Source organism: Triturus cristatus, chromosome 8 (assembly GCF_964204655.1).
Source record: "Triturus cristatus chromosome 8, aTriCri1.1, whole genome shotgun sequence".
NCBI classification, from domain to species: domain Eukaryota; kingdom Metazoa; phylum Chordata; class Amphibia; order Caudata; family Salamandridae; genus Triturus; species Triturus cristatus.
Genome location: NC_140591.1, coordinates 657,115,101 through 657,139,548, shown reverse-complemented (window position 1 = coordinate 657,139,548; position 24,448 = coordinate 657,115,101).

Here is a 24,448-nt window from a genome sequence, read left to right as displayed (position 1 = left end):
AGTGTGAAAGGCTCATTGAAATGGATGTCTTTCTGCTGTATTGCACTCTAGTCAAGTACTGAAGGCGAGGAGCACAGCATCGTGTACTGTCATTGCAACCACCTCAATGCACTGAGTACTGCACAGTGAAAGAAGCCGAGCAATACACTGAAGTGGGTCTCTGTTAGAATAAACAACACAGAAATAATGCCTGGTAGACATATTATATCCTGAATATAACTTACAAAAAAAATGTCCCATTGTGTGTAGATTTTCTATTACCCGCTCAATCGATGCAATATTTTTTAGACAAAATGTTGAGTTCCATATTTATGTTGGAGACAATGATATTCTGGTACCAGATCTCCTAGATCTGCTCACTCCAGTCTGTTAAAGTAAATGTTTATCTTCTCTGTTATTTTATCTTATTCAAATCAGGTATGTATTTAGAAAGTTTTGTCAGGGAAAGATTCAAGTTAAGCAGAAGTAAAAAGTATATGGAGGAAAAAGGAAACAGGACAGGATTGGCAAAAGTGTCATCACTAATGGTAATACATTAAATTGGTATCATAAGGAAAGAACTTAACAGAGAGCTGTTCAATCTCTGTCTGGAATAAGCCTAACAACAAAGGGATATATCAAAAACTTTTAATTTCTAAATTAACATCTTTTAGCTCTTTCCTGAATTCGTAAGAGTTTTCTTAAGTTTCTTACCGGAGGGTCAAAGATGTTAAGGATTTAAAGATCTTGATCCTTGTTTCAAGCTTTTAGGTTTTTGCGGAATGAGCTGCGGTGCATTGGACGATCGGAATATCTGCATGGCTTGGTAAGCTGAGAATTGGTTTTGATGGCAGCTAGGCCATGCCCTGTGTTCTGGTTCAATATGATACATATTATCTTATTATTGAACCTCACTTGTACTGGTAGCCAGCAAAGAGTTTTCGAAGTGGCTAAGTAGGCTAACATTTCCTGACATTAACTCAAATGTGGCTGCTAGATTTTGTATCCTTTCCAGTATTTTGGATCTGAGAACTGCGTAAGCATCATGAAGGAGAAGGAGTATTTTCCTGAGCATGGATATTTGGATTGTAGAGGTTTTGACTATAAGTTCATCTGTAGACAAAAGGACATTTCATTGTTGAAAATGATATTGCTTTTTCGTAAACATTTAGTAAAAAGTCTGCACGATATTGCCTCCCTTGTAGATTAAAGACTTATATTATGGTGACAAGTGTATTTTCAAGCAACATAAATATTTATTGAGCTCCAAAGCATATCTAACATTTCCACTTTTCTGTTGATGAAGATGGATACAATTCTCTCAAACTACTCACCACCTATCAAAGTGGAAAATAAGTTTTGTAGGATTTGTATACGGAGATGGCTCTCATATAGTGCACCAAAATGAAGTACATGGTGCAGAGAGTCCAGTGGATCCCAAAACGGGATACAGAGGAAAATGCAGATAATTCTAATGCTCTTTTTGTGGTAGTGTGGACGAGCAGTTAGGCTTTCATTGGGTACTTGTTAGACCTGGCATCTTTGGCGTGGTTACCCCTGACTTTTTGCCTCTACCTCCTGTGTTTTTGATGCTATGCTGGATTTCGTTTTTGCTGGTTTAGATGCTTTGGGCACTTTGCCACTGCTGATCAGTGTCAAAGTGCAAGTGCTCCCTTGGTAAATTGTTATATTGATTGGTTATCCATGATTGGTATATTTGTTTCACCTGTTAGCCCCTAGTAAAGTGCACTGCGTGTGCCAGGGCTGGTGATTCAAATGCTACTAGTGGGCTGCAGCACTGATTGTGCCACCCACAGGAGTAGCGCTAAAATAATGTCTTAGGCCTGCTTGCAGTGCCTATGTGCAGTCCAGGACTGCCATGTCGACCTGGCCAGTGCACCCACTGACCAGGCCTTATCCTTCCCTTTCTGTACATGTCAGGCATCCCTATGGTGGCCCTAGGTACCCCCCTGGGCTGGGTGCAGTGTATCTGAAAGGTAGGGCATGTACTGAGGTGTGTAACATGCCCTGGTAGTGAATTACAGCCATTTTCGTTTTTCACTGCTGAGAGGCTATCTTGCCCATAGGATAGAATGGGGAAGGCTGTTTACATGCCTATCTTCCCATAAGGGCAAGATAGAAAATCCAAGTTTGGTATCTCTGTGTTCAGTATTTAATTATACATCTTTTTAGCAAGATGGTTTTTAAATTCACTGTGTGAGAATATCACTTTTTAGAAAGTAGCTATTCTCCTGTTTAACCTTCCTGTGTGCCTGTGTGCTGGTTGGCTGACTGGTGTCATGTGATGGGCTAGGTGGCTCCAGGAGCCAGGATGAGTCAGCAGCAGGGTGAATAGGGAGATCTGCTTTAGATGGGTGGGAGGAGTAGTCCCTGGGTTTGAATAGGGCTGCCCCTGACAAACACAATGCTGGCTCCACCCCCTGCTGGCCAGGCTGAGGACTCTGCCTCTGCTGGCACAAAGAAGGCTCCACCTCCTGCTGAGCGTCTAACGACCCTGCCCCTCACTCTGAAAGGAACCAGGTGCTCCAGAGCAGAGCACACCCAGGAACCGGTTTGAGCAGGGGAATCCCCCCACTGGAACAAAGAGAGACAAAGACTTGGAGGGGTATAAGACGAGGACCCCAGACACCTAAACTTTAGATCACTTTGGAACTAAGAAGAAACCTCTGCCAAGGAGAAAGCTGAAAAGGACTGAAGAGGAGAAGACTGCCTGCTTGCTGTTTTGCTTTGCTGCCAAGGAGAGGGGAATGACTTTGCTGTGTCCCCTTCTTTTGATTCTGATCTCCAAGGGCCTGAGAAGAGCTGGCTCCCTGTTAAGAAGTCCCAGGAACAAAAGGACTTCACCACCAGCTCCCCTGGAACTCTGCTGAGAGAGTTCTGACCTGCCTTGGAGTGCTTGCCCAGTCTTGGGGCCTCAGGAGGTCGTGTTGCTGTGTTTGGGAGCTGGGAAGCAGAAGCGTGAACAAGAGTGACTGGTACCCAACGCATCATCCGATTGCGTGTCGCAAGACGAGAGTGCGAGGAAAATTTCATCGCGGCACCATCGTAACACGCAGGGTCCCCGCATCGCCGAGTGCGTCGAGCATCGTCCCGAAGCGTGAAGATTCCGGCCAATGCGAGGGTCGTCGCAGAACCAGTTTGCGGGCCGCACCACTGCCAGTGCGTGAAAAGTCTCCAGTCATCGTGTGCGTCGACGCAGAGTCCCGTTCCGTGGCGCATCGAGAGTTGCGGCGCCGGAAGTCAACGCTGCGCCGCGCATTGTGCCACATCGAAGCGTGTCGCATCGAACCTGTGTGTGAATCTTCCCCCTAAGAAACCTACGCAACGAAGGCCAAAGTCATCGCATCCTCCCCTTACAGATCGGAGCCGGCGCATCCACCTCTGCTGCGTGAAGCAGGGCTGCTGCAAAGCCTCCCCAGGATCTCAGGAGTATCGCATCGCCTTTGCAAGCTTCCTTGTTATAGCTTTTGGGAACCTTATCGCAACTACAGGTACTGTTGGGCACGAAAGTGTCGCATTTTGTGCATTGAGAGTCGCATTGTGCAGGACACTGACTTTTACATCCTGGAGTACTTTCTGCAAACTCTGAACTATCTTTAAAGTAACCTTTTTGAATTATATGTTGGTTTGTCTGTAGTATTTGGTCTTGTGAAGTTTTTAGTAAAGATACCTTATTTTTCTAAAACTGGTGTGGAGTAAATCTGTGGTGTTTTCACTGTGTTACTGTGAGTGTTGGTACAAATACTTTACACATTGCCTTTGATAGCCTAGACTGCTCAGGCCAAGCTACCTAGAGGGTGAGCAGGGGTTATTTTAACAGTGTACCCCCCTTTCCCTGACTAGAAGCAAGGGTCCCTACTTGGACAGTGGTACCTACCCTGCCAACTAGAGACCCCCAGATCTAACATTGGTGGTCAGCGGTGAGGATTGAACTTGTATTTGTACTTGACCCACAGTAATTGGTGTACATCACTAGGAGTGCAGACCAATAGACAACCACATACTATATTTTTTTATTCTATTTTTGAGTAACTCTTCAAGAGCATCATGTCTCAGGTGGCAACAAGTGAGAAGGCAGAAGTGGAGTTTTCCATTGCGGATTTGTATTCGTACGGAGTGGTAGAGCTCAAGCGATTCTGCAAAGACCGTGGTTGCCCTTTTAAAAGTAGAGCTAGAAAGGATGAGCTCCAAAAAGTCTTGACGGCCTGGTGGGAGGCCCAAGAAGAGGATGATGCAGATGAAGAGGATGGTTTTGTTCCCCAAGATCTGCCCGTGGGCAGAGCAGTCTCAAGGGCTGGCAGCTCCCATTCCAGTAGGGGGCTCACTCCAGAGGAGCTGGAGGAGAATCAAAGGGTGAGAAACCATGAGTTGGAAATAATGAAGATGAAAATGAAGCAATTGGAAGTCGAAAAGGCGGTGGAGGAGAAGAAATTGCTTCTGGCTCATGAAGTGAGCATGAGAGAACTGGACATCAAGGCCAAGCAGGTGGAGTCCGGTTCAAATGGTGGCAGCGCACAGCCAGTGCAGGGGGGTAAAGTATATATCCCCAAGGATTTAGTACAGAATTACAATAGGAGTGAGGATATCTATGCATGGTTTACATCATATGAAATTGCATTGAGAATGAATAGTGTGCCTGAACAGCATTGGGGGGCGGGCCTGTGGAAACATTTTGAGGCTTCTGGGAGGAGTGCTCTAGAGCCCTTAGAATTAGCAGGTACCATGACCTATCCCAATATGAAGGAGGCCTTATGTCTCAGGTATGGACTTACTCCAGAGCAGTATAGACTGCAGTTTAGGAACTCCAAGAAGAAAGAGTCTGAGACGTGGATGAAGTGTGTGAATCTGTACTCGCGAGCACTGGAAGGTTGGATGAAGGGCAGCAAGGTAACTGATTATAAGGGGTTGTTACATTTAATTAGTTGGGAGCACTTGAGTAGTCTATGTGTTCCAGAGCTGCGCCAGCATCTGTTAGATAGCAAGCTGACGGACCCCATTGAGCTTGCTAAGGAGGCGGACCGCTGGACCAGTACCAGGGTCCACAGAGGAATTGTGGGTACCATTGCCAAAGGTGGGCAGGGTCCCCAGCAGAAGAGTGGGGGGGACAAGGGTAACCAAAAGGAGTTCTCACAAGGGCCCCAAAACAGTTCCCAGGGTAACCAGTCCCAGCCCCCCAAGTCAAAACCCAAACCAACCTGGCCCCCTAAGGGCAGGTCGGATAACAAGGGTCCCATTAGGTGTTATCACTGTCAGGAATTGGGTCACAAAGCTCCTGTGTGTCCCAAGAAATCCCAGGCACCCACTGGTGCTCCAACACCGGGTATAGCTAGTGTAGCTTTTGGGGGGATTTAATTTCTAGTGATTTGGAGGGTTTAGCAGTTATGTCCCTTGTCTCTTTAGGAGACACAGAGATGGTCCAGGAAACCCCTGTCCCTGATAACACTAAGAAGTACAGGCAGTGGGGGACCATCAATGGGAGGAGGGTGGAGGCTCTCAGGGACACTGGAGCCAGTGTGACCACGGTCAGGTGTCAGTGGGTCCCTGAGGAGCTGATCATTCCCGATGTACTTCACCCTGTAGTGTCAGCTGACACCTCTGTGCGCCTTTGCAAGGTAGCACATGTTCCCTTTGAGTGGGGGGGGGGTCTCAGGTCCTCTCAGAGTTGTTGTGAGTCCATCCATGCCAGTAGACTGTCTGCTAGGGAATGACCTGGAGAGTTCCCCGTGGAAGGAGGTGGAACGCCAGGCTCATTTGGAGATGTTGGGTTTGCCTGAGTGGGTCTGTGTGACCACCCGGTCCATGGCAGCCAGACAGGGTTGTGAAGCAGACCTGGAGCCTGAAACAGTGGCCCAGGTCCCTGCCAGAAAGAGGAAGGGCAAGGGGCGTGGTACGTCCACCCCCGCTGTTCCCATGGTCCAGGAAGGAGCGGAACCTATGGGGGATGCCCTGGAGCCTACAGGGGAACAGGTCGCTGAGCTGGGAGACATACCTGAGCTGACCCATTGGCAGCAAGAGGGTGGTCCCTCCAGAGAGGAGTTCTGCCGTGCGCAGAAGACATGCCCTACTCTTGAAGGTCTGCGGCATCAGGCTGCAGACCAGGCAGCAGGTGCTGATCCGAAGAACTTTTTTCTCTACTGGGAGAATGACTTGTTGTATAGTGAGCCTAGGTTTGCTGAGCCCAGTGGATCACGTACACTGGTGGTACCCGCAGGGTTCAGAGACTTCCTACTGGGTCTGGCTCACGACGTGCCGCTTGCAGGACATCTGGGGCAGGACAAGACCCGACAAAGGCTTGCCATCCACTTTTACTGGCCCGGGATGAAGACGGACGTCGCTTCCTTTTGTAAATCATGCCAGACTTGCCAGGCAAGTGGCAAGGCTGGAGGAAAATGCAAAGGCCCTCTCCAGCCTTTTCCTGTGGTGAGCACCCCTTTCGAGCGGGTGGGGATAGATATTGTGGGGCCACTGGACCCCAGGACAGCCTTAGGCAACAGGTTCATCCTGGTCCTGGTGGATCATGCCACCCGGTACCCGGAGGCTATCCCTCTCAGGACAACCACAGCCCCGGTGGTGGGCCGTGCGTTGATGGGGATCTTTTCCCGTGTGGGTTTCCCCAAAGAGGTGGTATCTGACCGGAGTACCAACTTCATCTCCAGGTATATGAAGTCTCTGTGGGAGGAGTGTGGGGTAACTTATAAGTTCACCACTCCTTACCACCCTCAAGGAAATGGGTTGGTTGAAAGGTTCAACCGGACCCTGAAAGGCATGATCATGGGGCTGACGGAGCCCATGAGACGGAAGTGGGACGTCTTTTTGCCATGCCTATTATTTGCCTACAGGGAGGTACCACAAAAGTCTCTGGGGTTCAGTCCCTTTGAGCTTTTGTACGGGCACCCTGTTAGAGGACCTCTCAGTCTGGTGAAGGAGGGTTGGGAGAAATCCCCTGGGAAAACCCCCCAGGATGTGTTCAGCTATGTGCTGGCCATCCGCAACCAGACACAGCGCTTCCGGGCCCTCGCTCAGGCGAACCTGGAAGCCAGCCAGGATGAGATGAAGAGGTGGTATGACCAGCATACCACTCTTATGGAATTTCAACCTGGGCAGATGGTGTGGGTGATGGCGCCAGTGGAGCCTTGCGCGCTCCAAGACAAGTGGACTGGGCCATATGAGGTGGTGGAGCGCAAGAGTGAGGTGACCTACCTGGTCAACTTGCGATCTCCCAGGAACCCCATGAGGGTCCTACACATGACCCGCCTCAAACCCCATTTTGAGAGGTCTGAAATAACAATGCTGCTTGCTACAGATGCAGAGATGGAGGAGGATAGCGATCCTCTTCCTGACCTCCTGAAAGCTACGGAGCAAGATGGGTCAGTGGATGGAGTGGTCCTCTCGCCCACCCTGACCCCAGAACAGCAGAGGGACTGTCGCCATGTGCTGGGTCAGTTTGCATCTCTGTTCTCCCTGACCCCCGGTATCACCAACTGGTGTGTCCATGACGTGGACACGGTAGATAGCATGCCTGTGAAACAGAAGTTTTATCGGGTGGCTGACAAGGTCAGGGCCAGCATCAAGAAGGAGGTTTCTAAGATGTTGGAGCTAGGGGTGATTGAGCCCTCCAGCAGCCCCTGGGCTAGCCCAGTGGTACTCGTACCGAAAGCTGCTGCGCCAGGTGCCACTCCAGAACTTAGGTTTTGTGTGGACTACCGTGGGCTCATTGCTGTCACGAAGACTGACGCACACCCCATCCCCAGAGCTGATGAGCTCGTGGATCGGTTGGGAGCTGCCAACTACCTCAGTACGTTTGATTTAACTTCTGGGTACTGGCAGATTGCCTTAACTGATGGGGCCAAGGAGAGGTCTGCGTTTTCAACGCCAGAAGGGCACTTCCAGTTCCGTGCCATGCCCTTTGGGTTGAAGAACGCCCCTGCCACATTCCAGAGACTGGTCAACCAGGTACTGTCCGGGCTGGAGCAATTCAGCGCCGCATATCTGGATGACATTGCTGTGTTCAGCTCCACTTGGGAAGAACACTTGCAACACCTCTGCGCAGTGTTGAAGGCTCTGCATAGTGCAGGCCTCACTATCAAGGCCAGTAAGTGCCAGATAGGGCAGGGTTCGGTGGTGTATTTGGGACACCAGGTAGGAAGCGGCCAGGTGGCGCCCCTACAAGCCAAGATAGATACCATCTGGGCTTGGGAACCCCCCCAAACTCAGACAGCGGTGAGAGCCTTCTTAGGACTCACCGGGTACTATCGCCGTTTTGTCAAGGGGTATGGCACCATTGTGGCTCCCTTGACAGAACTAACTTCCAAGAAGTTACCGAAGAAAGTGATTTGGACCAGTGCCTGCCAAGAAGCTTTTGATGCCCTGAAGGAGGCCATGTGTACAGCACCTGTACTCAAGGCGCCTGACTTCTCCAAGGAATTCATAGTGCAGACAGACGCTTCTGAGCATGGAGTGGGAGCGGTGATCTCACAACTAAATGATGAGGACTTGGACCAACCTGTAGCTTTCATTAGTAGGAGGCTACTTCCCAGGGAACAGAGGTGAAGTGCGATTGAAAGGGAAGCTTTTGCTGTGGTCCGGGTTCAGACAGACCATAGGCCCCTCAGATGGTTGATGCAGATGAGGGGTGAGAATCCTAAGCTGTTGAGGTGGTCCATTTCCCTACAAGGGATGGACTTTACGGTGGAACACCGCCCCGGTACAGAACACGCCAACGCTGATGGTCTGTCCAGGTTTTTCCACCTTAGCGATGAGAACTCCCAAGAGGGTGGGTAGTTCTCCCCACTTTCAGCTGGAGGGGACACGTGTTAGACCTGGCATCTTTGGCGTGGTTACCCCTGACTTTTTGCCTCTACCCCCTGTGTTTTTGATGCTATGCTGGATTTCGTTTTTGCTGGTTTAGATGCTTTGGGCACTTTGCCACTGCTGATCAGTGTCAAAGTGCAAGTGCTCCCTTGGTAAATTGTTATATTGATTGGTTATCCATGATTGGTATATTTGTTTCACCTGTTAGCCCCTAGTAAAGTGCACTGCGTGTGCCAGGGCTGGTGATTCAAATGCTACTAGTGGGCTGCAGCACTGATTGTGCCACCCACAGGAGTAGCGCTAAAATAATGTCTTAGGCCTGCTTGCAGTGCCTATGTGCAGTCCAGGACTGCCATGTCGACCTGGCCAGTGCACCCACTGACCAGGCCTTATCCTTCCCTTTCTGTACATGTCAGGCATCCCTATGGTGGCCCTAGGTACCCCCCTGGGCTGGGTGCAGTGTATCTGAAAGGTAGGGCATGTACTGAGGTGTGTAACATGCCCTGGTAGTGAATTACAGCCATTTTCGTTTTTCACTGCTGAGAGGCTATCTTGCCCATAGGATAGAATGGGGAAGGCTGTTTACATGCCTATCTTCCCATAAGGGCAAGATAGAAAATCCAAGTTTGGTATCTCTGTGTTCAGAATTTAATTATACATCTTTTTAGCAAGATGGTTTTTAAATTCACTGTGTGAGAATAGCACTTTTTAGAAAGTAGCTATTCTCCTGTTTAACCTTCCTGTGTGCCTGTGTGCTGGTTGGATGACTGGTGTCATGTGATGGGCTTGGTGGCTCCAGGAGCCAGGATGAGTCAGCAGCAGGGTGAATAGGGAGATCTGCTTTAGATGGGTGGGAGGAGTAGTCCCTGGGTTTGAATAGGGCTGCCCCTGACAAACACAATGCTGGCTCCACCCCCTGCTGGCCAGGCTGAGGACTCTGCCTCTGCTGGCACAAAGAAGGCTCCACCTCCTGCTGAGCGTCTAACGACCCTGCCCCTCACTCTGAAAGGAACCAGGTGCTCCAGAGCAGAGCACACCCAGGAACCGGTTTGAGCAGGGGAATCCCCCCACTGGAACAAAGAGAGACAAAGACTTGGAGGGGTATAAGAAGAGGACCCCAGACACCTAAACTTTAGATCACTTTGGAACTAAGAAGAAACCTCTGCCAAGGAGAAAGCTGAAAAGGACTGAAGAGGAGAAGACTGCCTGCTTGCTGTTTTGCTTTGCTGCCAAGGAGAGGGAAATGACTTTGCTGTGTCCCCTTCTTTTGATTCTGATCTCCAAGGGCCTGAGAAGAGCTGGCTCCCTGTTAAGAAGTCCCAGGAACAAAAGGACTTCACCACCAGCTCCCCTGGAACTCTGCTGAGAGAGTTCTGACCTGCCTTGGAGTGCTTGCCCAGTCTTGGGGCCTCAGGAGGTCGTTTTGCTGTGTTTGGGAGCTGGGAAGCAGAAGCGTGAACAAGAGTGACTGGTACCCAACGCATCATCCGATTGCATGTCGCAAGACGAGAGTGCGAGGAAAATTTCATCGCGGCACCATCGCAACACGCAGGGTCCCCGCATCGCCGAGTGCGTCGAGCATCGTCCCGAAGCGTGAAGATTCCGGCCATTGCGAGGGTCGTCGCAGAACCAGTTTGCGGGCCGCACCACTGCCGGTGCGTGAAAAGTCTCCAGTCATCGTGTGCGTCGACGCAGAGTCCCGTTCCGTGGCGCATCGAGAGTTGCGGCGCCGGAAGTCAACGCTGCGCCGCGCATCGTGCCACATCGAAGCGTGTCGCATCGAACCTGTGCGTGAAGCTTCCCCCTAAGAAACCTACGCAACGAAGGCCAAAGTCATCACATCCTCCCCTTACAGATCGGAGCCGGCGCATCCACCTCTGCTGCGTGAAGCAGGGCTGCTGCAAAGCCTCCCCAGGATCTCAGGAGTATCGCATCGCCTTTGCAAGCTTCCTTGTTATAGCTTTTGGGAACCTTATCGCAACTACAGGTACTGTTGGGCACGAAAGTGTCGCATTTTGTGCATTGAGAGTCGCATTGTGCAGGACACTGACTTTTACATCCTGGAGTACTTTCTGCAAACTCTGAACTATCTTTAAAGTAACCTTTTTGAATTATATGTTGGTTTGTCTGTAGTATTTGGTCTTGTGAAGTTTTTAGTAAGGATACCTTATTTTTCTAAAACTGGTGTGGAGTAAATCTGTGGTGTTTTCACTGTGTTACTGTGAGTGTTGGTACAAATACTTTACACATTGCCTTTGATAGCCTAGACTGCTCAGGCCAAGCTACCTAGAGGGTGAGCAGGGGTTATTTTAACAGTGTACCCCCCTTTCCCTGACTAGAAGCAAGGGTCCCTACTTGGACAGTGGTACCTACCCTGCCAACTAGAGACCCCCAGATCTAACAGTACTGCTAAGCATTTATTGTACTCTCAAAGGTAATAAATGAGACACACACTCAAGAATAAATCAGAGACCAATTTACAGAAATAGTATCTATTTTTATATAATTTCTAAGACCCAAAACTTTGATTTATATTAAGTACTTTAGAAGTTATGATATTTCACAGGTCGGAAAATATGTTACTTTTGTGTAGAACTATGCACCTGTGAAGTCAATGAGAAAAATTGTAAAAATGCATAGAAAATCAGGCAATGCTTTCATGAAGTTTACCTTCTCATTGTAGGTCAGTAAAAGAACCAGGTCTAATGTTCTAGCAGCAGACGTTCAGGAGCGTCATGGATAAGCTGGGTTCAGAGTGCTGAAGGGGACGGTAGCTGGTGCGCTAAGACAAAGGGGACCACTTGGAAACACACTGCACAGGGGGACTTAAAAGTAAGTCAGAGAGGTCTCCTTCGGGGGAAAGGTCACAAGTGCCTGGGGACCATAGGAGCACAGCTGGTTCATCATTGCTGAGGCCGGTGGAAGTTGGTCTGGGTGTGTCGAAGTTGGTCTTGGGTGTTTCGATATCCCTTGATGGAAGCTTGCTTCAGGTATCATGGGAGTCAGGAGTGTACTCTTCTTGCGTTTTGCAGGTGGGGGTCTTGTACACTGGGTATTGCCACGGTACATCTCTAGTAGAACCTAGTGCCTCCAAACGTGGTGGAGAGGCAGATCTGAGCCTCTGGAGCTGTTGAACCGATTTGGATGAAGATGCTACTTCAGGGTCACTGGGGAGCAGCAGGACTACAAACCAACTTCCCGGGATAGGTGCCTGTGGTGTGCAGGGGAGTGATACCTTCACTCACAGGGAGGTTCTTGGGCTTTTTGGACGTGTGGAGGAGCTCCAGGGATCTTGGAGTCTTCACAGATTCAGAATGACATCACACATGACGATGGTCGAAGTCCAAGGAGCAGCAAGCAGGGTTTGGCACCAGTTTTCTTCTGCAGCAGGGCTGCAGTTCTCGTCCAGTGGGTCTTCTTTGTCCTTCTCTTCTTCTTGTCCCACAAATCTAATTTTCAAGTCTAGGGATGTCACCTAAATACTGAATTTAGGGGCGTTACAGGGGGAGAAAAGTAGTACCCAATGAGCTACCTACTTTTAGGGTGTCTACACATTCTCTAAGTGACCTTTCCCGTGGAAAGAACCACTACCCTAGCCCTAATAGGTTGTTTCTCCACCATCCCAAAATGGTGGATTTTCAGAAGAGGGGTTAATATGGCCTGCGCAGTCCAAGGGATAGTGCTGGGTGAGTGGGGCCCCTTCTACCGATCGAATTATTTGTCCGCATGTAACCCCACCGATTGAGAGCAGGAGAGGGAAGTTGGCATCTCCACTATCTGGAGAAGCCTGGGCTGCACTTCAAAGGCAGCAACACCTTTGAAGCTTCCTGCTCTGGAAGGCCGTTCCAGTCTGAAGGAGGTGTGAAGCACCCCTGCTCAGAGCATGCTTTTGTTTCTGTCTTCTGAGATTGCAAACTCTCACCCCATGATATCAGAAACATGTCTGTTCGTGACAGGCGCGCTAGAACTAGTCAGAGACCACACCAATACTTGCTAGGTTTGCAGAGGGCCCTCTAAAGGGGTCTCCTGAGTGCATTTATTAATAAATCCCTCACTGGCATCAGTGAGGATTTATTAAGACAAGATGTTTGATACAAAACATGTTAGGGTACAGTGAAGCCATCATGGAGCTAGGAAACTTGAGATGACAAAGTTCCAACCCATGTAGTCTTTATGAGTTCCCTGTGCACTTACAATATCTAAGGGACATATTTACAAGGCAGCGATAATAAATTATCGCTCCTTTTGCAGCCGTTTTCGGCCGAAAAGCGGCGATAATTATATTGCCTAATTAGCAAGGTCACGCTAACGCGTGAAACCTTGCTTTAGCACCGGGTATCTTAACGCCCAGCTTTGCATCTCTAATGAGATGCAAAGTGGGCGTTCCTGACCTGACATGACAGGAGAAATGTCGCTAAGCGACATTTCTCCTATCATCAAGCCCCACGCTATGAAGCATAGTGGCAGGAAAAGTAGCGATAACCCCGGTTATCGCTACTTTCCTTACGCCTGCTTCAGGACTGACTTAGCCATGATATCCTATGGAAGGTGGATATCATGGCTAAGTTTGTGAGTCCCTATCAACAAGCTAACGCCACATTTCATGAGATTATCGCTGGGTTTCCAGCGATAATCTCACGTTAGGCAGTTAGAATTAGGATTTTTATCGCTTTTGAGATAAGCGTTGCTAATAGCACGCAATCTCAGCGATAAAAATCCACGTAAGCCGGCGATAGTTATCCTAGCGCAAGTGCACTTAGCGATAATTATCGCTGGTTGTTGCTGATATGCCCACAAGATTCCTCAGATATTGTAGGGTCATATCTCCTCATGTAGATATGTCCACACATGGGATATAGTGCACCCTGGCTTATGGCTGTAAGGCCTGCAGTAGAGGTGACTTACCTATATCTCTTGCAGTGTGTGAGGGCATGGAGCACAGGGCTATGTGCCATGTCTACTCTTCAATTTTCTCTGCACCAAGACACGCAGCATGCTGTCGAAGTTTGCATGGTCTTGGTGAGGGGTCTCTGGGGTGGCTCAATTGGGGCTGCAACCTCAATGAACCCACTTCCGTACCCATGCCCTGGGTACCAGGGGTGGCATTTACTAGGGTCTCACAACGGTGGCTGAAGGTGTTCCAATTGTGGTATAGTTTTGGGAAAGAGCTCTGGCTCTGGGGACGTGGTTAACAGGGACGCAGTGCACTCACAGTTCAAAATCACTTCAGGCATCAAGCGAAAATTGGAGTCTAACCCAGTCAAAAGAGGCAATTTACACACACACCCCAAATGAAAGAGGATGAGACTAACCTTTCCTAGAGAGTCTTCATCGTCTAAGTCGAAGAACCTGGAAAAGCCATCTGCATTAGCATGGTCAGCCCCAGGTCTGTGTTTCACTGTAACGTCCATTCCTTGTAGGGATATGGAGGACCTTATCAATTTGGGGTTTTCTCCTTTCATTTGCATGAGCCATCTGAGAGTTCTATGGTCGGTTTGGAAAAATAAGTGAATACCAAACAGGTATGGTCTCAGCTTCTTCAGGGATCAAACCACAGCAAAGGCTTCCCTCTCTGAGGCACTCCAACACTGCTCTCTGGGGAGAAGCCTCCTGCTTATAAAAGCAACAGGTTGGTCATGGCCATGATAATTGGTCTGGGATAGGACCACTCCTATCCCATGTTCAGTGACATCTGTCTGCACTAGGCATTGCTTGATATCATGTGGAACCTTTAGAATGGGTGCTGAGCACATTGCTTCCTTCAAGGTGTAAAAAGGCCTTGTGACAGCTTACTGTCCAGTTAACCTTTTGGGGTATTTTCTTAGAGGTCATTTCTGTGAGGATGGCCACAATGGACCCATATGCCTGCACAAACCTCCTGTAGTACCCAGTCAGCCAAGGATTGCCCTGATGTGGTTCTGGGCGGTTGGAGCTACCAAATGGCAAATTGTCTGGATTTTGGGTTGTAGGGGCTGAAGTTGTCCTCTACCCACATGGTGGCCCAAGTATACAGCCTTGTCCTGCCCTATCTGAACCTTACTAGCCTTGACAGTGAGGCCTGAAGTCTACAGAGCCTTCAGGACTTTTTGGAGGTGGATCAGGTGATCCTGCCAGTTGGAGCTAACTGTTAATTGTCTCCAGAAACGTTTCTGACACTTTATCTAACATTCACATTCAGGCTCTTGAACCCCAAAACCTATAGAGTCCTGCTAGACAATCCAATGAGGACGAACTAGACAAGTTTCTGAATGGGAAGTTCCACATCTATTTTACAGATCTGGATCTTTAACTCAAGCAAAATAGAATAGGGGGAGATGCGAGTTTCAAGGTGTGCCACTTCAATTTTGTGCACTGTACACTCATGTGCTAGTGCACATGTACATGCTGTAGTTGCTTACTTTGCTTGAAGATTATAAAAGTCATTGGGACCAGAAATATACAGATTGCTAATAAGCAATACTACCCGAGGCTCCATTCAAGAGATAACATTTCTAACTTTTGAGACAGAAGGATGAGTTGCCAGGGTGTGCAGTAGCAAGGTCAACATGGTAAGTAGAGACACATTTTTTATTTGCTTTAATATAGCCTACACCGAAGTTTATTTACTGTATGGAATATACCTTTATGATGGTCCCACTGAGCCTTGCTTCTTTGTTTTGCAGGGATAATATTGATTTGCTCACGAAAGTTGGCTGCCTGGAGTACTAGAGGGAGAGAAAGTCTAAACTATATGTTTTATCCTAGAGTTGCAGCCACAGACCATGCAAGACCACAACCAGGGAAAATGAATTATTTATTTAATTTTCCCTGGTGGTCGTTTGTCGAATCCCCCCAACCCGGCCCACCACCCCACCACTCTTACCTGTACAGGTCACGGCTGTACAGTTGTTTCAAGGTGGTCACTATTACATATTAAGAGACATATTTATGAGCTGGGTTGCATTGCATTTGCACCACGCAATGATGTGGTACATGGGTGACACAGACCTTGCATGAGATTTATGAACCTTGCAAGGCCACTTAGTGTGGCCTTGAGTGGCTCCATAAGTCTTGAGTAAAGCACTCCAGTGCAAATCGCTGCCTTACCTCACTCTGCGTTATGGAGGCTGGGTGTTCCCATGCAACCGTTCATGTTTTTTAATGTATTCCCAGATTTACCAGAACTGGTAAACCTGGGAATGCAGTAAAAATATATGCCTTCCTAGGAGAGCTGAAATGAGGAGAAATATTTTTTTTTGCCTTTGTTACTTCCTCTTTCTCTGTATGCTAATTTTGCAGCACAAAAAGAGAGCTATGACTCTCAGGATTGTTTTTGTGCAGGAGGGTGGCCCTTCTCGCACAAAAACAATCATGCACCATGGTGCATGGGTGCCTGTGTTGATGCTAGACTGCCAAAAGGGCATCAGAGCAGTGAAAAAGGCAGGAATGTGCCGTATTCTTTTAAATGTAGCACATACCTACCCTTTCACTGTCACGCAGCGCAGCAAGGTGACTTGCTGCACAGCACTGCATGACAACTTATAAATCTGCCCCATAATTAAGAGCTCTAAAGGGAAACTCTAGCTCATTTTGCCCAACCACTACAAGATGGCTGTATAGTAGGGTTCTGCAACACTGGTTCTGCAACTAGCAAAAGCTATTAATAGTATCTGCTGAGTCTTGCTTAACACCTACATGAGCAGCACCACGCTTGGGTATTCAAGGGGCAGGAACAAAAGTAGCTAATTAGTACGAGCAACAATCACAAAGAAGTCAGAGGGGTAAACAGAAGCTCCAGGTAAACCGGTGATCTCGCGTCCTTTCACTATAGTTCCTGTTCACCTCCTACAGTATTACTCTTATAGCTGAAATTAAAGCATCATGTCACAAACAAAAGAGTTGACCACAAGCCTAGGGATAAAAGCCGGTAAGGTGTACTCCCAGGGCATCTGTGTTATATCTCACACAGAATGGGCAAAAAGGGTCATTTTTTTCATTTCCACATTGCAGAGGGGACATCAGCTATTTTCCTAAGCTACCTAGCTAAACCCTAATAAAAAGAATTTCAATATAAACATCAGTTCAAATTGATCCCCATTACTACAAGCATAAAAACTAACTCTGCTCAGCAAGTACCATTTTAATTTGAGATAAGTGGTCTGCCAACAGTGTATCTTGGAATAGAACCATCTGTTAGTGGTGGAACAGATCTTAGGGAACACGGGTGATAACAGTTCTCCATCCAAGTATTAAAAAGAAAACATCCATTTAATGTTATTTCATTCTTTTGCGTTTAAATGCATATGGTTGTATAATGGATACGGTTTCACACAATAATGTGTCAATTGACTTTTTTTGAGTTCAGGAACTATTTGTTTTTTTGTGCAAATAGCCTCGCTATACAGTTTATATTGGTTATAATGTATATATTTTAGACAAATGTTCGGCACTAGTGGCTTTCATTTATTGTGATAGCGCTTTCCAAATTGTTTATATAGTTTATATGATTTACTTACATTCATTTTTGTTATATTTTTCACTTTAGATTTTTCAGTTTCTGTCTATTTATTGAAGACCTTCACAGGGGCATTGTCCGTGACTTCCTCACTTGTAAAGTCCTTTGCCCAAATTGTTATTTCTGCTTTCAGCCTTGAGTAAATAAAGCAATGCTTTTTTGGACTGACTACAGCCAGATTTAGCTGTCTCAAAGTCATTTATTCTTTAAACATGTACACCTAGAAGTACAAACAAACAGAAGACTTTGTGACTGTGTCAGCCATTTTCAGGCATTTTTCATGGTTTGCCATTTCAAGAGTGGGCTGTCCATTAAGGCCATGGAACTGGTAAAGGCTTACATGTTACCACTTTTAATAGGTTTTGGTAAAGGATAATCATGTTAACATTTGACAAAGTAAAGATGACGAACATATAAACTTTCTTAAATTTGAGGCAAAATACTTGACATGTTGTTATTAGCAACTACTAAAACTAGTAAAACTACTAATGAAAGTTACTAACAAACGCCTTCCCTTAAACAATTTGTCTTGTAACTACACCATGCACTTTCAATAAAACCAATACTATTTTTTTTATAAAAGAACAATCTGTACATCAGTTCCTCTGCACAAACACTATCGCAACAATTTCCACACTGTTACAACTGACATGTTTTCAATGCTACTTACTAAGGACCAGGGTTCACAACATTTAGTAGGGTTTTGTGTAATAGGCGCACCACTTTTGTGGTGCAGCCATATTAAAAATCCATGTTGCATTTACCAAGCCATGGAAATCAAGACCTGTGTGGGATGTTATCCCAAGATTACCACAAGGCAGCACCTAGTGCAGCCATGTGTTAACTTGCATCATGTAGGTAGACTTAACGTGGTTGGAGCATGGGCATTCCCGTGCATCCACTCATGTATTTGAATGCAAACCCATATTTAACAAAGTCAGTAAACATGGGTTTGAGCCGCAACGGTGTGCCTAGCCAAGGCTGTTGTAATAGGGAGAAATATCTTTGTTTCTCCTCCTTAGCTTTCTCTTTTCTTATGTGCTACATCTGCAGCACACATATAAATTGGAATAAGACTCGAAGGATAGTTTTGTGAAGGAGGCTATGGAGGATGCATTGTAATTAAAAGGTTGGACATGAACTTTTATGTTTTGCATGTCCTGGTAGTGAAAAACTCCTACATTTGCCCCACTTGTAACTGAATAGGGTGTGCTTCGCTTTCACACAGAGAGCCTAACACCTCAACATTGTCACTGCAGCCAGTTTGAAGCCAGGTCAGGGCAGCAGGAACTTCCATACACTTCAAGAACCTTTCTTAAAGCTACTCCCTCCTTCCAGAAAAAAAGGGCACTAGCTTATGAAAAAAGCAACTTCAGACCAACTCTTCAGTTAGCTCTTGGACCTATCGATGGACTCTCAGAGGACTGTTGGACTGTCCGCTGCTCTGCTATGACGTGCTGTGCACTCTGCAAGACTGCTTTGCTGTACGTAGAAGGACTGCTTTGCTGCCTGGAGCCTACCTTGACCCACAGAAACCTGCCCCGTTATTGAGCCCTGCATCTTCATCTGAACACAGGAATACCAGAGTGACTACAAGGGCTAGTTTGCTGGCCTTTTACTCAGAGTCTCATGGAAACAAATGGCTTCCACCATCTTGAACCAGCCTGAGTGAGTCCTGACCCCTCAAGTGGTGCCCCATAAGTCATGGACCCTTGGTTGTGGTGCTAAAGTGCCTAGATAGCCATACTCCAAAACTGAGGACTTAAAAAAAATTAACAATAAATACTCTGAAAACCAGGAGAAGACTGGGACCAACCTGCTCAGCTGGTCAGTTTGACTTTTTGGCTTCTCCCGCTATGTTTTCTGCAGCAGCAAATCCTTTCCAGCAGACAATCGCCAAAGGGGTAGCCAGCCTCATTGAACTGTCTTCAGCTACAGCCCTCTGCCTCGTCCCACTGGAGATTTTTGACTTCCATTTTAGAGACTAAGTCAAAACATATAAATCTTCACTGTGGCCTCAACCCAAGGCTATACAACGAAGATGCACCTTCCTTGGACACCTCCTGCAGTCTTGCCCACTGAACTTTACCTTCTCAGAACACTTTTTCTCAGAACTTCTTACAAGTCTGAATGTAAGCGCTGACCATGCCAATCCACTTCCTGTATCTGAACTGTGCTCCATCAAGTTCGGCCATGTTTTTCGACTTTGATCCGGTCTCGTGCCACTAGATGTCCATGGTTGGTGCTTTGATCTTTTAGGAGCAAGTTTTTAGTAAAACTTAAAAAATTTGTAACTCAGGTTCTACTGATTGTATCTTTGTTGTTTTGGTGTCATATCATTTATTAAAACATACACTATTTTCCTAAATTAGTTTGGGATTTTTCCTGTGTTGTGTTTTCACTTTATTACTGTATGTATGCTGCATAGATATTTTACACATTGCCTCTAAAGTAAGCCTGACTGCTTTTTCTGCCAAGGTACCCACAGTTAAGCACTTGTTATGTTTGTGACTTTTTGTGGTCCACCATGAATGAGCTCATACTCCAGTCAACCAACAAACCAATGTCTCACACTTTTGATTTGATTTTACAGGTTGTTATCAGTGTTTGTAACAAGATTGGGGTTTTCTCTCTGTGCAGCGCTCTAATAAACATGGGTCCTGTTTGCGCTTTATTAACCTCTCTAAATAAATAAAAATAAATAAAACAGCTAGTTCTACGCAGTGAGAATGCTAAAAAATCAGAACTTTACTGGTGGTATAGCAGTGGTACATGTGTGTCCTGTTTTGTGAATCCGACCATCCTCAGCTACTCTTTATGGAATGTTGAGAGCTTGGGTCAAAGTACCAATGGACAACCAACATGTCAGGTAATAACAGCATCACTTGACACTTTAGAGCATATGTTGTAGTCATGTTCTAAGAGTTATAGGAAAACGATGGTATTATGAATGACGAATAGACTTTTTCTCCTTTGATGAGTGCTGAAGGTAGGAATGCTACACAGTATATCATTTATGTTCATATAGCACATGATGTGGTCTAATGAAAATGCGTTATTAGATCTAAGGTGAAGACAATATTTAGTGTTGTGTGATTTAGATATTTTGTATGGTGTTTTCTAATTGTTATTGTAATATTCACTTTTTCACTTGATTGCAAATTGTGCGTTACTTATTTTGTAAATTTTCTGTAAAATCATTAATCAAAACGAATAAACGTACTTGGTGACCTGTGGGTCCAAATGTTTCAATTTACTGTGCTGACTGTAGCCTGTGTGTAATGCTGAGTCAATTAACAAAACACTCAGATCAGACCCAAATGCATACACTTTCCAAACACTGATGTGGTCGGTCTAGGTATGCTAAAGTTCTTTCAGGTTCATGATGGTTATGCTATTAAGGCATTATGGGGCATATCAACAACAAGTGGCGATAATTATCGCCCAGCGTGCCTAGCGCTGATTTCCTTAACGCCGGCTATCGCTAAATTAAATCGCCGAGTTAGCGCTTTATCATCAACGCATAACTCAAGGGCGATATATGATCCAGCGATAGCGGCAGAAAAGCCTCTTATCGCCACATAAACAGAGATAAGCGAGCAGCGTTAACTGTCCAGCTCGCTGATTTGGGAGTGTGGATGTAAACATACAATCCATCTCCCATAGGGAATATTGCTAAGTCCTGATTTTCGCAGACGTTAGATTAGGCGATAATGGGAGTTTAGCACGATTCCCATTATCGCAATGCGGGTCTGTGGTTTCCTTGTAAATATGGAGAAGCTGATTATGGGAGGTATTCACATGTATTTAGTTGAGGAACGCCTACTTTGCATCTCATTAGAGTTGCGATGCGAAGCGTATTCAAAACGGCGGCTGTCACACGAAAACACGCGTTAGCGTGTGCTTGATGATAGGGTGATGTTTAATTTGCCGCTTTTCGGCCAAAAACGGCCGATAAAGCGGAGAAATCGGGCTTGATAATATGTCCCTATTATTTTACATAAATGAAGTTGTCCTGTTTCTGTTTCCATGGAAAGCCACGCTCATTCCTTACTTTAATTGAAAGTTACACTCAGGGGCTCCACTCTCTCTCGTTTAGTTTAGGCCCTGTGGGTGTTTTTCATGCATACAGACCACCGCGTAGTCCAATTACTGTCTAGATAGGCGCACACCTCATTTATTCTGCATTCATATGAGCTACCGTTTTCTTATCTGCTCATTTATTTCTCTGCTGCATTCGTGTCGATGGGCATGCAAATAGATAGTCATTACATTTCTATGGCAAACACATAACGCCCTTGGTTATTCTGAGAACAGAGAATATTCCAATTCCTCTTTATTATCCCGCCGTGTGAAAGATGTGCTCAATTTGGGTCAGTTTCCCATTCTAGAATCATATATGTGTTCCTTGGAGAAAGCGGTGCGAAAATGCGCTGATTTCAGACCCTTGGGCATTCTGGTGGCCTCAGTCGTCCACTCTGATGCAAAAAAACTTGTGCATCTCTGTGTAGTTGTCAGGAAACCAACAACTAGAGAGAGAAAAAGAGAGAGAGCGAGAGAGAGAGAGAGCTATATAGCTGTATTTATGTAAAAGCTTATGTTTAAATATTTTATATCAAGCTGCACTTCAACACACCCTTAAGGACAGAATGAGATTCATACCACACAATCATGCATAGATTTGCTTTTCTTAAACTATATAATTAAGTTCCCATGTCTACAAATGTAATTCTCCTGAGACAATTGCAGAAACCATGAGCAAAGATTTTCTCAGATAAATTAAACATAAATATGGACATATTTGTTTTTTGTGTTTTAAAAATAGTGCTTATTTATTTATACCCACAGCAAAAGGATGCACGTGGCAATATATATATAGCATGGGAGAGGCAATATGTATAAAGCATGGGAGAGTGAAGATCTTTGAGCTTTTAATCAAGTAAAAGCCACAGAGAAATACAAAATAGAATCTACATAAATGGAAATAGCCCACTTGGATAGAAATACTGAATTATGGAAATGTGGATCTAGAGAAAAAGATAGATAGATAGATAGATAGATAGATAGATAGATAGATAGATAGATAGATAGATAGATAGATAGATAGATAGATAGATAGATAGATAGATAGATAGATAGAAAGACAGACAGAAAGACAGACAAGCTACAGGTAGGTGGATAGATGGATGGATGGATGGATGGATGGATGGACGGACGGACGGACGGACGGACGGACGGACGGACGGACAGACAGATAGATAGATAGATAGATAGATAGATAGATAGATAGATAGATAGATAGATAGATAGATAGATAGATAGATAGATAGATAGATAGATATTGGCATAATAACGTGGAGTGATCCATCCATAACGGAGGACCTTTGTTAAGGCTTACCATACTTAGGTGTTTTGTTAGTTGAAGAATTTCTCATTATCGACGTTGATATGCCTGCCAATATTTCCTGAAATAATGTATGTATCTCAAAAGTTAAAACAAATAATCGCAATTTCTGCACATGTTTATAGTGAAAGCAGAACCTAGAATGTACTACTTCATAGGGTGGATCTCGATAAGGGCCCTTGTGATTGTTTTTTCTTTTTACTTTCATAAGAACAAATGCTGGGTTTAGCATATCGCTGAAGGCTTTGGTACTATTGTATCTCATTCATTCATAAGGATTTGCTTTTCACGCGGATACATCGACAATAGTGCGATTATAGCACTGATATAATCAGTTTTCTTTTTAGCGTTTAAGCGAAATGTTTCGAGGTTTGGAAGCTTAATTCAGTCCATAGTTTTTAGGTGGCTCACAAAATATTTTTGTCTGCCACTGCTTCTTGTCCTTGATGGAAAATTAAGTTAGTAGTTGGTGCAAACATCCTTTTACCACTGTATCATAAAAAAGGGTTTCAGAAGGTGCTATATGGATCAGCAATCTACCTGTGCCTATTTGACATGTAGCATTTTTTTGTTGTGTTGATGCATTCAGCTAGTTATGGGCGTCTGTGCTTTTGTGCTGCCTTACTGCAATGTGATCTTGTTTTGTAATATAGTTGTTGTTATGCACTCTGCTTTAATTGTTGGCCAGTTAAGTTTCATTGGAATTGTTATGTTGCCTTGTGTATGTTATTGTGTTATGACCTGGTGTTTACTATAAATATGTCAGCAAATGCTGCTACGTTTATGGACAAAATCAGTACATGCCTTTAAAGTTCTTGTGTTAAAAAACTATTTATCACTGCATGATGTGGTAAAATAGCACTGCCCCTTCTCTTGACTATTTAGGACTACAGTTTGCACAAAACCATGGCAGACCATCATATCTTAGCATTTGTAGTGCTTGCTTTATGTGATACGACCCCTTGTCTTTTCAGCCCAGATCATTTTTTCCCTAGGATTCTGTATGGGCACTTGTCATTGCATGACTGGAAAAGCTGCTCCACTCTGGTCCTTTTCCAGCCTGCTCTTTGTGTTCCACAGATGCATCAACAGTCTTTAAGTTCCCTGACGGATCTCTAAGCTTTTTGGATGGCTGAAAGCAAAGCCAGAAGGCTCTGCTTGCTAGGTGGAGCCACTTAAAATACTCAGTTTCACAGTCAAAGACTGCTACTCCCTCCACAAACTAGGCATATGAAAGCTGGTAAGACTGATGGCTGAAGATTATTGTTGTAGGGTACATGTCCCATCAATGGTGCCTATGGATAAACCACAATCTACCACCCAGAGAGAGTTATGCTGTTCCCATAACTTGAGTGTTTACTTTTACCCAGGATGTGCTTATGGTGTGTCAGCATATTACATGATTGTTGTGTTACTGGCACACATTGTGCAGTGGAAATGGTCTTTAATGGAGAACATTGTAAATATCATAAAACATTCAAGATGTTGTCCACCTTCCTCCTGGAAATAAGACCCTGTGTGATAGGGATTAGCCACAGAGACCCTCTAGATATTTATTGAGGTGCATAAAAATAGGTCATTTTAGTTGTCAGCGAGTTCCTGCCTGCAATAATACCTCTGCATACCTGCCCCCATAAAACGATGTGTATTATTTAACAAACTTTGGGACATATTATCAAGAAACAGCGTTTCAATTATCGCCGCTTTTGCGGCAGAAAACTGCCCCTAAAGTGGCGATA